This window comes from Anas acuta, chromosome 4, assembly GCF_963932015.1.
Source record: "Anas acuta chromosome 4, bAnaAcu1.1, whole genome shotgun sequence".
NCBI classification, from domain to species: domain Eukaryota; kingdom Metazoa; phylum Chordata; class Aves; order Anseriformes; family Anatidae; genus Anas; species Anas acuta.
The window spans coordinates 67,372,221-67,387,557 of NC_088982.1; the positions used below are offsets into that span (position 1 = coordinate 67,372,221).

The window sequence follows — 15,337 nt, forward strand, 5'->3', positions numbered from 1 at the left end:
ATAAACAAAAAAAAACACAAGTCATTTGCCCTCTTGTTCTGACCTTCCTGCCTAATGCCACTAGCTGCTATCTAACGTCGCTGCTGCTGTCACTTCGGTTCCCTAGCAAAATCTTGCCAGTGTGACATGCCTGTTGTAACTGTGCTACGTGACGTTTATCAGTATCTGGCCCGGCTTTTTGTAGCAGTTAAACCAGCATAAAAATGTTTTTTTTTTTTTTTTTTTTTTTTTTAAAAAAAAAAAAAAAAGCCTGTAGGCTTAAATGCATGGGTTTGCATCTCCTAATGCCTGTGCATGTGATGAGGTAACACAAATGGAACCTGCTCCATAAATTAAGCTGTATATGTTTTGACATCTTAAATATTTTGCAAAGAACCAAATTACAGGAAATACTCTTACAGATGAGCAGATCTCTTCTGAAAAATGAAATCTAAGAAGATACCAGATGCTTGCTTTTATTGGATCCATAAAATTACCTTATGAAATCTGGTTTTCTAATTGCAGGTTGTGCAGAAGAAATCTGAAAAACAACCGTATGTTTTACTAAATATCTAACCAGCGTTCAGGGGATTTAAGTTAAGTGGAGGTGAATAGGTATAGCAGGCTTCCGTTTTCTTTTCTTAAGCATATGCATTTTGAAAACGCTAATACTTCACTAAACTGTAGAGCCCAAAGGCATTCTTGGGTTTACATGGTGAGTTGCTACAGCAACCCCGAGGATAGGGATGAGGATGGACTGCAGGCTTGCATAGAGGCTCCCTGCATCAGGCCAGGGCTGCTCTGCACTGCTGGGTCAGAGATGGAGCTGTAATGAGAAGAGCACATGCTTTTCTTTTTCTGTCGGAGTTCTGCAATGCTTTGGCAAAGACCATCACTTGGGATTTGAGGTTTGCTTCTAGATAAATTCATCCTTCCAAAGCATTAACATTAAATTGTATCTAAGTGTTGAATTTACACCTTCTCCCCCCACCTGGTCCTAATTGTAATTAGGATGAAAGCTGTGTAATTAATTTGTGGGTGGTTGTTTTGTTTCATATTGCACAAATAGGTTGAATGCTAGCTGTTGTGAGTGCTGTTCTTGCAGAAGATGATTATATGACATACTGGATAAGAGTTAATAGGTATACAATGATTTATACTTGTTTTGCTAGGCAGAAATCAACCTTGTACAGAAAGCTGAAGTAACTGCTCTTGCTTACAGAGAATATCTTGCCATTAGCAGCGCCAAGAGTCTTCTGTAAATGAATGAATGGGCCATCAGTTTAAATTTTGCCTTCCAATTGCAGCTATAGAAATCTCATGGTCAATATCTTTTGCAGTGGGCAGTTACTGAACTATGACAGGCTGTAAGTGACAAAAATAACAAGGAATGTTATTCCCCATCTGAAAGTATACATCACACTTGACAAACAAAGCATATAGTGTTGGCATGGCTTTTTTAAGGTACCATTTTAGCCTCAAGTGTTGAAATGTTATTGTAGGCTGACAGCTTATTTTGGGTGAAATATTCCTGCAAACTTTCACGGTAGGTAACGTACTCAAGCAGAAGTAGGTGTTTGCTAAATCAGGGCCTTAGTTTCTTTCTACTGAGCAGCATGGAGAGTTTGCAAGTCAGTTTATGTTGGCACCTTTTCATTAGAAGTGGTTGTAAACAACAGGTGTATGCTGTCATACTTTCCTTCAACAAAAATAGTAAAATCTGTGTACGTGCATATATTTTTCATATTGTTTTTAATAAATGTCTCAAATGTTGTACAGCTTGATTTAGACTAGTGTTTATTTCTAATTGATTGTAAGTTTCTAACTCTTAGACTCAAACACATCAAGTGAACATTTTTTCTTACACAAATTTCCAAGATGCTTTATGCTTTAAGAAAAATTCCTCTACTTATTTAGCATGCGAGAAATTATAAGGTCCATTGCTAGAGAAGTGTAAATCAACCATGATTCCGTATAAACTTTTTCTTTTTAACATATGTCTCTGTCTTCAAAAATACATTAATCTTTAGATGTGTTGAGTGATGTTTAAGAAGAGATATGTTTGGAATACTTCAATAATTGACAACAGCTGCTGTGACTACAGCCAGTCCTTTGCAAAATTTCAGTATCACTCAGGAGTTCCTCATACTGACCAACAGGGAAGCCCTAGCAATGAGCGTTGGCTATGGACTTACTGTATTGAGCAATAGCACTGTGGCTCCTTAGAACCTTTAATGTTGGAAAAGGCATCCAAGATCACCTGGTCCAACCGTCACCCAACTACCACTGTCACCTACTAAACCACCTCCCGAAGCGCCATGTCCAACCTTTCCTTAAGCACCCTCAAGGATGGTGACTCCACCACCTCCTTGGATGACCCACTTCAATGTCTGACTGCTCTTTCTAGGAAGAAATACGTCCCCTGGTACAACTTGAGGCCATTCCCTCTAGTCCTATTAATAGTTATCTGTGAGAAGAGGCCGACGCCCAGCTCTCCACAGCTTCTTTTCAGGCAGTTGCAGAGAGCAATGAGGTCTTCCCTGAAACTCCTCCATACACAACAACCCCAGCTCCTGCAGCCGCTCCTCACAGGATTTGTGCTCCAGGCCCCTCACCAGCTTCGTAGCCCTTGTCTGGACATGCTCCAGGGCCTCGATGTCCTTCTGGTAGTGAGGGGCCCAAAGCTGAACACAGTGCTCGAGGTGCGGCCTCACCAGAGACAAGTACAGGGGGATGATCGCTTCCATGGTCCTGCAGGCTGTGTCATTCCTGAGACAGGCCAGGATGCTGTTGGTCTTCTTGGCCACCTGGGCACACTGCTGGCTCATGTTCAGGCAAGCATTGACCAGCACCCCCAGCTCCTTTTCCTCTGCACAGCTTTCCAGCCACTCTGCTCCAAACCTGTAGCTCTACATGGGATTATTGTGACCGAAGTGCAGGCCCTGGCACTTAGTCATGTTGAACCTCAACCCATTGGCTTCTGCCTGTAGACCCATCAAGCCATCCTGTCCAGGTCCCTCTGCAGGGCCTTTCTACCTTCTGGCAGATCAACACCTCCCCCCAGCTTGTTGTTGTCCACAAACTTACTGAGGGGACGCTCAATTCCCTCATCCAAATCATGAATAAAAATATTAGAGAGGATGGACCCAAACACATACCCCTTAGGAACACCACTGGTGACCTGTTGCCAGCTGGATTTCTCTCTGTTCACCACCACTCCCTGGGCCTGGCAAGCCAGCCAGTTTTTAAGCCAGCAAAGTGTATGTCTCCAAGCCATGGACTGTCAGCTTCTCCAGGAGAGTACTGTGGGAAACCATGTCAAAGGCCTTGCTGAAGTCTAGGTAGCCTACCTTGACAGGCTTTCCCTCATCAACCAGGCACGACACCCTGTCATAGAGATGAGGCTGGTCAGGCAGGATTTGCCTTTCATGAAGCCAGGTTTACTGGGTGTGATACCCAGGCTGTCCCACGCATGCTGCATGATTGCATTCAAGATGACCTGTTCTATAATTCTTTCTGGCACCAAGGTCAGGCTGACAGGCCTGTAGTTCCTGGGTCCTCCTTATGACCCTTCTTATAGATGGGTGTCACATTAGCAAGTCTCCAGTCATCAGGGACCTCTCTGGGTGACCATGACCTCTGATAGATGATGGAAATCACATCTGTCAACACCCTCAGGTGAATTCCATCTGGCCCCATGGACTTCTGACAGTTCAGGTGGAGCAGCAGCTCTAACTGTGTCCACCTGCACTGTGGGGTGTTTCTTCTGCTTCCTGTTGAAGGAAATCTTGAGCCCACTGTAGGCGAACCTGGTGTTTAAAGCTAGGCTGCTTCTGTCATTCCTGCTGTAAAACAGAGCTTGACTTGTCAGCTTGTTCAAGCATAGCACTTTCACATCATTTATAAAATGACCAGTTTCACCATCAAAAGAAGAGAATTAATTACTGGTGCAGAAAGTTGAAGCCCATCTCTAATCTGTGGGACACCATCATGCTGAAGAGGGAGGAGGAAGGAACTGAAAAGATGGACCTATGTCTGGGACAGGATCATATGTTGTATCACTGTACTGGGGTGTAAGTGGTGAGCAGTTTCCTCAGGAGGAAAAAAGAAAACAAAGCAAAACCCACAAAAACAGTAGTAGAAAAAGACGACCTGAATGCTAAGTGTTAACAACAAGATTAGTACCTTGTGCAGTGGAGGAACCGTGTGAGAACAGTTAGTCCTTGTGTAAAGATTGTCCCATACTACTGAAAGGTCAGAGAGACCTTGAACTTCTCTGCTGCTTTATAAACTGATGAACATTTCTTCACACTGGAATTGGAGAGAACAATTTGCTCTTTTCATTCCCTTTCCATCCCCTAGATGTCATCAATATAAACTGAACTAAGTGAGAAATAATCGGGAAACTATTTTGAGCAGCAAAGAGGCATCTTCCTGAATAGATACAGTTTTATGTTTTATCTTGTAGAAGATACTCAGGGAATCCTTTTAAGATCTTCTCTGATCTGATTGTAGTTCTGGGTGTGGAAAGATCAAAATGGTTATGCATAGTGTCTGAAACATAAAACATCTTGAGCATTGTGCTATTCCATATACTTAGTGCTTGCCGCCTTTGGCAGATACCTATTGAGATCCATTAGCCGTCTGTGTTGGTGAGTGAGACGTTAATGCTACTCTGAAGAAAAATTGCCAAGGAAAGGAAAACATTGGGAGAAGTCTAAAAATATGTTGAACGCAGTTAGGGTGGTTTGGGGACTTTTTTTTAGTAAAACTGGAATGCTTCAAAAAATAAATAACGGAAAACTTTGTGTAAACCAAAATTCTTAGTCAATACCTATATAGTCATTTCGGTTTGGATTTAAGCTTAAGCTTGGCTCTGTAGTGGCTCAGCATTAAGTTCTTTGTTACGAAGCTGCCCTTTCCACAGGCGGTACAGTGATTTATACTTTTATATTTTGTAAAACAGGACAAGGAGTGCATAAAATAAAAGTTTAAAAAAGACTAACGTTTTTAGGTCAATACGTTGAACTGGTCGCGGGAGCATTGGTGTGTTTTTTCTTTTTAATTTGGCTGCATAGATGGCTTGCCCTATAACATTGAGCAAAGCCTTTACAATGAATGCATATCAGAGGGCTGAATTTGTGCTTCAAGAACAGTCTTGCTTTTAGTAGGTACTATTTTGAGTTTTATATATATATATATATATATATATATATATATATATATATATATATATATATATACACACACACACACATATATTATAGAATTAACATTAACGTCCATTTCATGAGTTTTTGATTCTGTGTATTTTTTAACCAAAACCTAGGAACTTGCTTGCCAGACTCCATCAATTGCACCATTTGCAATGAGCAGTGAAGCTGTTGTTTTTTCACTACCCAGACTTTGAATTGATGCCTGCAAATATCACTATGAAAAACTCCCATTGATGCTTTCACATCAAAAAAAACACCAACTAGTGGCCATGGTCGAACAAAGTCAGAGCGTTGTTAATAATGGCAAACAAACAGCCTTTTATTTAGGTGACTTGTAAAATGCTGGTGGGAAATTAATGTTTTGTTTAATGCGTGCTGCCTATGTCACTTGTGCATATTTAATGGAAAGAAGGAGAACAGAGTACTCTATAGATAAGAACTGCAAGATAGTGTCATTGTAGTATATTATCTACTTAACTTGAATTCAGGTCTGTCCTGAATGCTCACTTCTCAGCCTCTTCCCATTGTATGTCAGGTAATTTCCATTTTATAGTTGCATTTTTTTTTTCCTAATAGCATAATTTATCTTAACAGGTACATCATGACATGTATACTTTGTGGGCTCTCCTCCCATCTTTGAAAATGATGGAGCAATAGCTACAGCTCTAACTCTGCTTTTATGATGCTTTCTTTGAATGAACATGAGGAAGGAGCTCATGATTCTGTTTTAATCATTTATTATAGCTCAGTAATAATGCTTCATGGCCCAAATTGTGAAGGTTTCAGATAGCTTTTCTGTTTGAGGCATGCTTTGCATACAACTGAGTATGAATAGTAAAAATAAATAAATAAACAAAATCTTTGGAATAACTAGACTCCACAGAGTATTTGAGAAAAATAAATGCTTTGTGTCATAGGTTTCCAAATTTTACCCACAGGCTAAGTCTTGTAGATATAATTATGGTTTAGGAGACATTTTAAGTGCTAGTTGAACCTTTAACCTGTGTTTCCTCTGGAATAATTACAGGATGTGAAAATGGCCAAATGAAATGCTTATTCATAGAGATTAATAGAATTAGTTAAGCTACTGTTACCTTATGCTTAATTTATATTGTATGTGTAGGTAGAAACAGAAATGGCATGTGTTTTTTTCCTGTCTTTTCATACTTGCTGAAGTTTTGTCGCATGTTTATTACTTGCTATGTTACATGAACTGCTTAAAAAGGCATTTTAGAGAGACAACTGGCAGGTAGTTGAATTTCAAAGGCTGGCTCTGTTTAAAACAAAACACTGGTCTTTGAACTTCCTTCAGTTTTTCTGAAAATAACAGTAATAGAATTGATTCCATCACCTTCTAAGGAAACAAGTTGAAAAATACATCTCTGGATTAGTAGTTCAGACACCAAATATATTTTGCAGACATTTGAAATCAAGCTTGAGTCAGCTACGGTGGAGGTGGTGGAAACTAACCAAAATCACTGGTCTGTCTGGGTTGCCAAAAATTGATTGAAAATTTAAAAATAAAGCCTGTAAGTATGAGGAACAGTGTAGCAAAGTAGAGTGTTTAACCTTATTTAAAGATCTAAGATTTGGTAATAATTGTATCTTTAAGCAAAGCATTCAAGTGAGTTGCCTTTTAAAATTAGGTTTGATAAGGACCTGATTATCTTGGGGAGCCTCTGGGGCCAGTGAATGTGTCCCGTGGGATCATGGGCATATGACGATTGCATCCTGGGGGAGCTGGAGTGAGCAGTACTGGAGTTGAGCAGTGCCACTGGCTGCAGCTCTTTGCTAGGCAGGAGTCTCTTAAGACACGGTGAATGTACAGACATGCCCACAGGCATGTTAAAAAATAAAAAATGCTCCCATGCACCTACCTTTGTTTTAGAAACCTTTAAAAATCCAACCAAGGATTACAATTAACCCTTTTTCTGTAGAAATTTCTTTATTCAGCAACTTAGTTTCAAATGAAAGAGCATTTAGGTAAACTTACGTTTACCTTGCATAAGGTACCTTTAGTGAACTCTTTCAGTACTTTAAGATCCTGTTTTAATTTGGTTTAATGTTAATGTTTGTTTCAGTGGTTACAGCAGGCCGGTGAAAATGAGATTTTTTTTTTTTAAGGTCAATGAAGTATAAATGCAAAGGAGATTAAAAATCAATTATTAAATCAAGATTTCCTTTATTCTCTTTTAATTCATGTTTACCTCTCTTTGACTTCCCCTTAAAGTACTATATTAATATAGGAAATTAAAGATTTTCCTTGTATACATTTCTGCATCATCTGAGTTACAGGCGTTCTCATCTTTTTCCTGATAAACATGCTCAATTAATGTCCACTTAGCATTTGGAAGAGATATGTCTGTGTACAGAGAGGATACAACTTATTAAACTGTTATTAATTACGCTAAATTTATTGTAAGATAGAAGCCTGCCTTTTGGCCTTTGTGTAGAATGCAGATACAATGCAGGGATGACAATACTGTGTCATTTACATACGTACATACTCCAGAAATCTAAGTAGAAATCCGGGAAAAGGATTACTAAACATAGAATATGAATGAAAAGGGTCTGTGATAAATGAGCAGTATTTTGCCAAAGGGGGTATGCATGTGTCATTCCAGTACTGCGATGGCATGAAGAGAGTTGATGGGCACAGCTGTGTGTGCTGAGGTGTGACACTTCAGCTGGGAAAATCATATACTAAGCTTTCTTTCCTTTTATCTTTGTGTTGTAATGTCTTTTGTTACTTAAGCAATTTTGAAAGAACTCTGAGAAACACAAAGACTAGTTGAAGGGAAATAAGCTTAGCAAATCATTAACATCAACAAAGGTAATAAAATGCTAAGAAAAAGGAGAGACTGTAGTGCTGGGATATTGAGTGTTTTGTGTGTTAAAGGGCATTAGAATACTGTGTTTAAAATAGTTGACTAAAACTTCAAAAGCGTTGTATTAGCATAGGCTTTATTAAGAATATGCTATTTGAATTGAAATGATGAGAGGGAATGGGCAAATCCTGTAACATACAGTTATCAGATGCTGAGCAGAGAGCTTCCAGTATTTATGGGAACATCAGTGCCCTTTGAAAACGTGTTTAAACTTCTACCAGATTTTTTAAGATTGTAGACTGACTAAGTATTAGCACGTTGTTGCACTACTGGGAATCATGAATTTCTGGAAAATATCCCTCTGCTTTCTAAGAAATAAAGCCCTGTTCTGGGGAATTCATCTGGAAAGAACATTTCTTTGGGGGCGATGGGGACCATCTGTGGAATTCCAACTACGTGGAAAACCTGGAGCAGAGATGGGCAAAAAATACATCAGGAGGCAGGAGGTTTGGGGTAGGTCACTTTGGTAACCTTGCTTTGAGGAAAGGTCTACGTGTGAATACTGACCTATTGACCCTTAATTATTCAAGGGTAATGTTATGTGCTCTTTGTGCCTATGTAGTATTTCCATGGTATAATGCTTCTAATCATTCCCAATCTTCAAGCAATTTATTCACACTACATATTTTGTGTGTGTGTGCGACAGGCAAAACTATACTTAGTATGCAACCAATATAGTTCAAAAACATTTGACTCTGATGTAAACACAGGTGAAAGAATATGTCCTGAGATTCAATTCACAATTTCACTTTCTACTGCAGTGAAGTAGTTACTGTTTTTCTGCTGTGGTAAGGTGCATTTTTTCCATTTGATTGACAAATTGCTCAGTACTCGAATGGTTTTTATCTTTCTCTTGTTATAGTCTGATTTCTTGGAGCAAGCACTATATGTGATGGAAAGTTATCCTTTTTCTCCTCTTCTTTTGAAGTAATGAAGCCTACTCATATATGATAGAGATGTCAGTCATTTTTCTGGTAGCTTAATTTGGCAACATGGTAATGTCACTTATGAGAGAAGTTCTGTGTCCCCTACTTCCCCCCCAGTTCAGCCCTCTTTATTTACAGTATGTGGTGAATTTGGTTTTGTTTTTTAATACAAAGTGCAGAATGCTTTCCTGTATGGAGCCTATAAACAGGAGAAAAAAAGATCTTGTCCCTTTTTAAAAATGGTAATAGCCATTATGCAACAAGGGAGGTTTTAAAAATTACTGATTTTTATAATGAATGACTTAACTTCCTTGCTTTTCACTACATCAGCCTGAAAGGACTTGTAATTGCATTTCCTGTGGGTTTTTCTCTCTATCTACTTAAATTTTTAGCATTATTAAAACAACAAACAAATGAAGACCTACACAAAACCAAACTAGAACAAAATTTGAATTCTTGAAACGTTTTTGTTAGCTTTTCTCATTTTAGCTATCTTTCGTGCTTGACCTATCATAGGCACGGGTAGATAAATTAACATATTTCACTACTGACATAATACTGTTATTTCAAAGGAAAAGGTTTGGAATTTACAGAAGCACACCCAGAAATGATTTTAGATGCTTTATTGGATAAATATTATGTTAGTGGGCATTCTACGGTTGTGGCCTACTGTGTCAACAAGACATTACAGATTCAGCTGGGAAGGTAGGCCTTCCAGGAGACCCTCTATGCCTTTTAGGATGATGTCAAATTACAACGTAGAGCATGTGTTGGAAAGAGAAGGCTTATGATTCCTTCTTGAATTGGTGCTCATGGGGGTCCTGTTCCTAATCTGTGGGAGGTGGCCCTGGGTATCTGGTGAAGCCAGGTGTGTGCCTTGAGAGATTGCAGTGGCTTTTAGGCCTAACGTGAACACCCGCTGCAGAAAAGTGAAGTTGGCTGCTGGTTATGTGCTCCTACTTGGCAAGTCCTTCATCACATCTGATCTTGTATACTTCTGTGCAACTTCACCTTTGTTAGTTCACTCTTGGGATGTTTTTCAGTTGACAGCAAACATATCAAATGCCCTTTTGTGCTTCAAATACACATGCATGCTTTAGTCACGTGGTTTCATGTTCTCTAATGTGCCTCGGTGTTGGTATTGAAGTCTTTTTCATGGAGCACGCAGTACTCTCCTTTCCAGTCCATACCTAGTGTTCCTTCCAATTTCTGTAATAAAAGTTTGTGTAAACTTCATGTGGAAAATGTAGTTACACTGGCTCAGCATTTCTAGTAATAGTGCCAGCCAGTCTTTGTGTAGAGAACAAAATAGGTCTTTTGGGCTCAGCCTTGTGCCTGAGCCTGGAAATGAATTTCCAGTTGTTAAGTGTATTTGGATGCCACAGTTAAATTCTGAACCTTAGTCCTCTGAAATGTATTTTCTCACTCTTCCCTTAAACTTACCTGCCTCAAACATACCTTGGTAGTTGCTTTAGGAAGTATAAACAGACGACTCATAATGTCAATGCACATGATTTTTGTAGTACTTTTTCTCCTCTACTTCTGAGCAAAAAGCAACACTAGAATGTCTCAAGTATTAATTTCACAACTGGCTGTAATACAGTATTCCAATATTGACAATGCTGATTAGTCTTAAGAGAGCCATATAAATCTGGGGGCCATTTGTACTGTCTCATTTTGTTTGTTCTTGAACTTGATAGAAAACATTTTCTAAGTTGCCTCTGTTTTAAGCAGTAACATTTGTTTAGTTTCGTGGTTTCTTTTCTGTGAAGTAAGTGGGAACAAGTACAGTGTTACTGCATTTTGGCTGATAGGCATTGAAATCGTTTCAAGTGGAGTGCTTTATTAAGTATGTATTGAAGCTGTTTATCAGTCTTTCAGAAATCAAAGACTTAGGCAATTGAGAATTTATAGAATTTATAATTTGCTTTTAAAGCAAAGCAAAATACTCCCTAAAATCTAAGAAAAATAAATTAATAAAATAATTACATTGCCAAGCAATGGCAGCCTTTGTCATTTCATTAGTTTATGGCCGTGTTGTATCCTGTTAGTCCTGGGATAAATCTGACCTATTTGCTTGCATGATGAAGTAAACTTTATTCTTTGAGCTTCTTTGCTTTACAGACTTGAGTGAAAGCCTGCGGGAGATGATGGATAAGTGAAAGCCACTGATCAAGACTCTTTCCTGATCTTACCCTGGTTGAGTATTGGATTCTCAGGCTCTCCGGGCAAACAAGTGGAACAGTGGTAGGTCCAGTGTTGGGACCTTTCCTGGTAGAGAGGTGTCCCCAAGCATGGTGCGCAGTGTAGGAGGGAAGCTCCAGGATGAGTGACAGCTGGGCTGCAAAGGTTTGGCACTTCAGTCCTGCTGTTTGTTAGCTGCGTTTGTTTGCTGGAGTGAACTTACAGGTGGCAGGGGAAGCACAGGAAGTCTTCCTGTGGTTTGCAGTACTTCTGCATGCTATGGGGACAGTTGCAGCAAATTCTGAAACCTCATTCCCCGTGTTGTCTGTAATGCTGGGAATGTAATCCTGCTTTTTTTTTTTTTTTTTTTTTTTTTTTTTTTCCCTCTTTGGAGAGACTTTTGGGACTGGAAGGGCAGCATTTAGTCTTCTTATGCCAATAAAATATTTGAATATATTAGTCTGAAAGACAGTCTGAATATATACATATACATATATATATATATATATATATGACTTCAGTTGGAAACAGATGGCTCTGGTTTCACGCTGACTGTTTAGATAAGTACTTTTCCTTCTGATAGTGAGTGGAGATGGCTCATTGTGTGAATGCCTGCGTGGCATGGAGCTTGTGCATGAAAAGCATATCTGTGGGTGTGGGAAAGCACAAGTAAGAGTGGAGGGACAAATTGAAGCAGACGAGGACTTTGTTGCATTGGAGGTCACCTGTGATTTTTAGTGCTTGCTGTCTGAGTCTCTCAGACAGCACTAATTTGCTGCAGTATAACTAAATAAGTAGAAAAACTGAATAAGGCTGAGCTACTGAAATGGATTGAAATAGATGAGCCTTCAGCGTATGGCAGAGCAGCAGTGGTTTTATTTCTGTAACAATATAAGAATGCTGTAAGAAGCAAACTTGTGTTTTGCTGATAGCAAACACTGTGAGCCTTAAGGAACCTAGGAAACTTATGCAGAAAACTTTAGATGTATATATGAATTGTGTAGGTTGGTGAATTGTCGTCACCCTACCAGCCTGCGTCCTGTAGTTTCCACTTGTGTTTGATCGTGTGTGGGATAGAAGAGTTCATGGTTTGTCACTGATTTGACATTTCTCTTGGTGAAATCACTTCTTTCTTCTCGCTTAGTTTCTCCTTCAGCTGAAGGTTCACCTGTTTTGCTGAATCATCTGGGTTTTTTTTGTTTGTTTGTTTTTGTTTTTCTCTTCATAGAGCCTTCTCCTTGTTTCAATGATATGCCACTTTAAAATTGCAAACTTAAAATGTCACTTCTCTTAGCAGAACTGCTATTTTGTTGTGATTCTGCCTTATTTTAAGATCATTTAGTTCTTCATGTGAGTCTCATGGGAGGGGTTGATTCTGTTTCAGATGAGATCCTTTTATATATATATATATATATATACACACACACACATATAATTAGCATGATGTGCACACTCAGCTTCTTGTCTATATTGCTATTACTTTTCTTCCCTAATAAAAGTTGTAAGTACAGATGATCAGAAATATATTAAATTGATTTTATTCTGTCATAGTTTTGTGTAAATTATAAAGTAAACCCACCAATGAAACCCAGTGTCCAGTAGAATGATCTAGGCTTCTGCAGTCAAATTGCACATTTGTAACATAGGTAAACACTGTATATAAAATAATTTCTCACTGGGTTTTTCAATGAGATCAGTCTTTTTTGCATCACAGAGGATGCATCAAGTGAAATCTTGTAACTCCTCATGTTGTAGCACTTTGCTATAATCTGTCTCCTTTAGAAACTTTTTGATGGCATCTATTCATTTTCTCAATAGATTTTAAATACTACTGATTTTGAGTAATTTGTTTAATTAGGACCAAACTATCTGTGTAATTATTCCAATCTGTGCCTTTCTTAGCTTTTGCTTGTGAGGCTGAAAAATGGCGTGAGAAGGAAAAGGGCAGCTTCCCTGAATGAATACGAGAGACCTATGAAAATATTTTTCACCTACATTTAAAAAGGGGAAAAAAATATCAATTGTGTCAAAAAGCTTCCTTGTCTTATGAAGCAGGACACTCTTTTGATTACTGTGGTGTTTTCCAGCTTTTTGCTTCCATAGTATCAGCTGATTCATGAAATCCCTGACTTTATAAGGCCCAATAGTAAGTTTAAGTTTCTGTGCTTGCAGAGTTTAAGAGAAAAACACACCTTTTTGAGCTGTAGCTTTGTTTAAGCACCAGACAAAGCGTTCAGACACTGAACTTAATGTTTTGGAAAGGGTATGACCTTAAGTACACAACTTGACATAAGTAAAAGGGTAGGATCTCCAATGTCCAGGCCCTTTTGAAGTTGTTTAGCACTGAAGAAGGAAGTTTTCAGAATCTCTAATGATTCTAGGGAAAGAAGTCACTAAATCTTTTGATTTAGATTATAAGTTGAATTATATAGTACTATGTATCATATATATTATTGAAATATATTAGATGTGGACCTTTTAGAGTGCGTCAAGAGGAGGGGCACAAAGATGGATAGAGGACTAGAGCACCTCTCCTGTGAAGAAAGAAAGAGCTGGGGATGTTCAGCCTGAAAAAGAGAAGCCTCCGGGGAGATCTCATTGTGGCCTTCCAGTATTTAAAAGAGGGCACATAGAAAAGATGGAGAGTGACTTTTTCACATGCACATATAATGATAAGACAAGGGGAAATGTTTTTAAACTAGAAGAGGGGCGATATAGGCTGGGAAGGAAGTACTTCACTCAGAGGGTGCTGAGGCACTGGAACAGGCTGCCCAGAGAAGCTGTGTCTGCCCCATCCCTGGAGGTGCTCAAGGCCAGGCTGGATGGGGCTTTGGGCAACCTGGTCTGGTATGAGGCATCCCTGCCCATGGCAGGGGGATTGGAACTGGATGGTCTTTAAGGTCCCTTCCAACCCAAACGGTTCTATGGTTACAGATGCAGGAGGACTCATAAAATGCCAAGGTTACAAGTATTTGGGGTAAGACTTATTAACGGTTAGCAGGTGGTCTGTGTCAATTGGAAGGAAAAACAAAGTATCGCAACTTATTGCAGCAGTTTATTTTGTATATATGAATGCTCAGAGAACTGCTATGAACAAAAGTTGTGGTGTTTTTTTTTTAAAGTTATTCCAGAAAAGGGAGAACAGTAACACACACTGTGAATTAAAAACATCATTATAAGCTAGTTGCAGATTTAAAAAAAAAACACACACAAACAACAACAACAAAAAAAAACACATATAATTGGTGGCAAAACTCTAAGAAAATGCTACTTAGGTATTTTCCTTAATAACAAACAACATTAATTTTTCCTCTCAAACATCAGTTTATAACAACTGGAGGATAACAAATCTGCTATAGGAACAAGGACTGCTACTTGAATCAGACCATTATCAACAAATCAGTTCTGTTTATGGCATTGCAAAATTTCTAGCTGTTCCAGTATCATGAAGGAAATGATAAATATTTAGCCACTGTTCGGGATAGGAATGAAATAGAGCCGTTCTGCAACACTTGAATTGGTGCTGATATGTGTAAAACTACTTCAGATAAGATAAGCAGTGACATTGTAAAGGTTTTATAGAAGCTGTCTAAATGAATAATTTCTGCTTTGCATTCTAGTGTGATAATAGAGTGGTTAATTAAAAAGGTTTGTGAAAGAAGCAAAAGCTCTTGTCCTCCTGTTTCTCCTCGCCTCTGTGCTCTTGTGCCTTTGTTCAGTCCATGAAATTGTTTTCCCGTACAATACAAGAATGAGGTGTATTACTTACCACCTTCAGCATCCTTCTGTAGCTGCTGCTCCATTTTCTTTATTTTCGTTAGCTTCTAACCATAAAACAGTTTTCACTGTTAAGCTCACGCTAAGTTACATAACATCTGTTGCCATCCACGTTCCAGCCTGCTCCCATGGAAGTGTTTGGGTTTGTATATGTGTTACAACAGACAGGAGAGATGGTCCTTAGTGTATCAAGGATGTGAATTAGCAGGGCATCTAGTATTTTTAATAGTGTGTATCACATTTCATTCTTCCACGGCCTCTGTTAAGATGCGATGGAAACCTGTGTGGTCAAAGATTGCTTTGGGGTTGCGGTGGTACCAGTTTATTTTGGAAGCTGACATAATTCATAAAAGTATAGTTTTCCTCA

The 15,337-nt window shown here is 38.8% G+C and overlaps 1 protein-coding gene across 3 annotated transcripts in view; it reads left to right on the plus strand.

Moving 5' to 3' along the window:
• BMPR1B (bone morphogenetic protein receptor type 1B) overlaps positions 1 to 15,337 on the plus strand; it is a 259,932-nt gene that overhangs the window by 42,390 nt on the left and 202,205 nt on the right. The window lies entirely within an intron of this gene.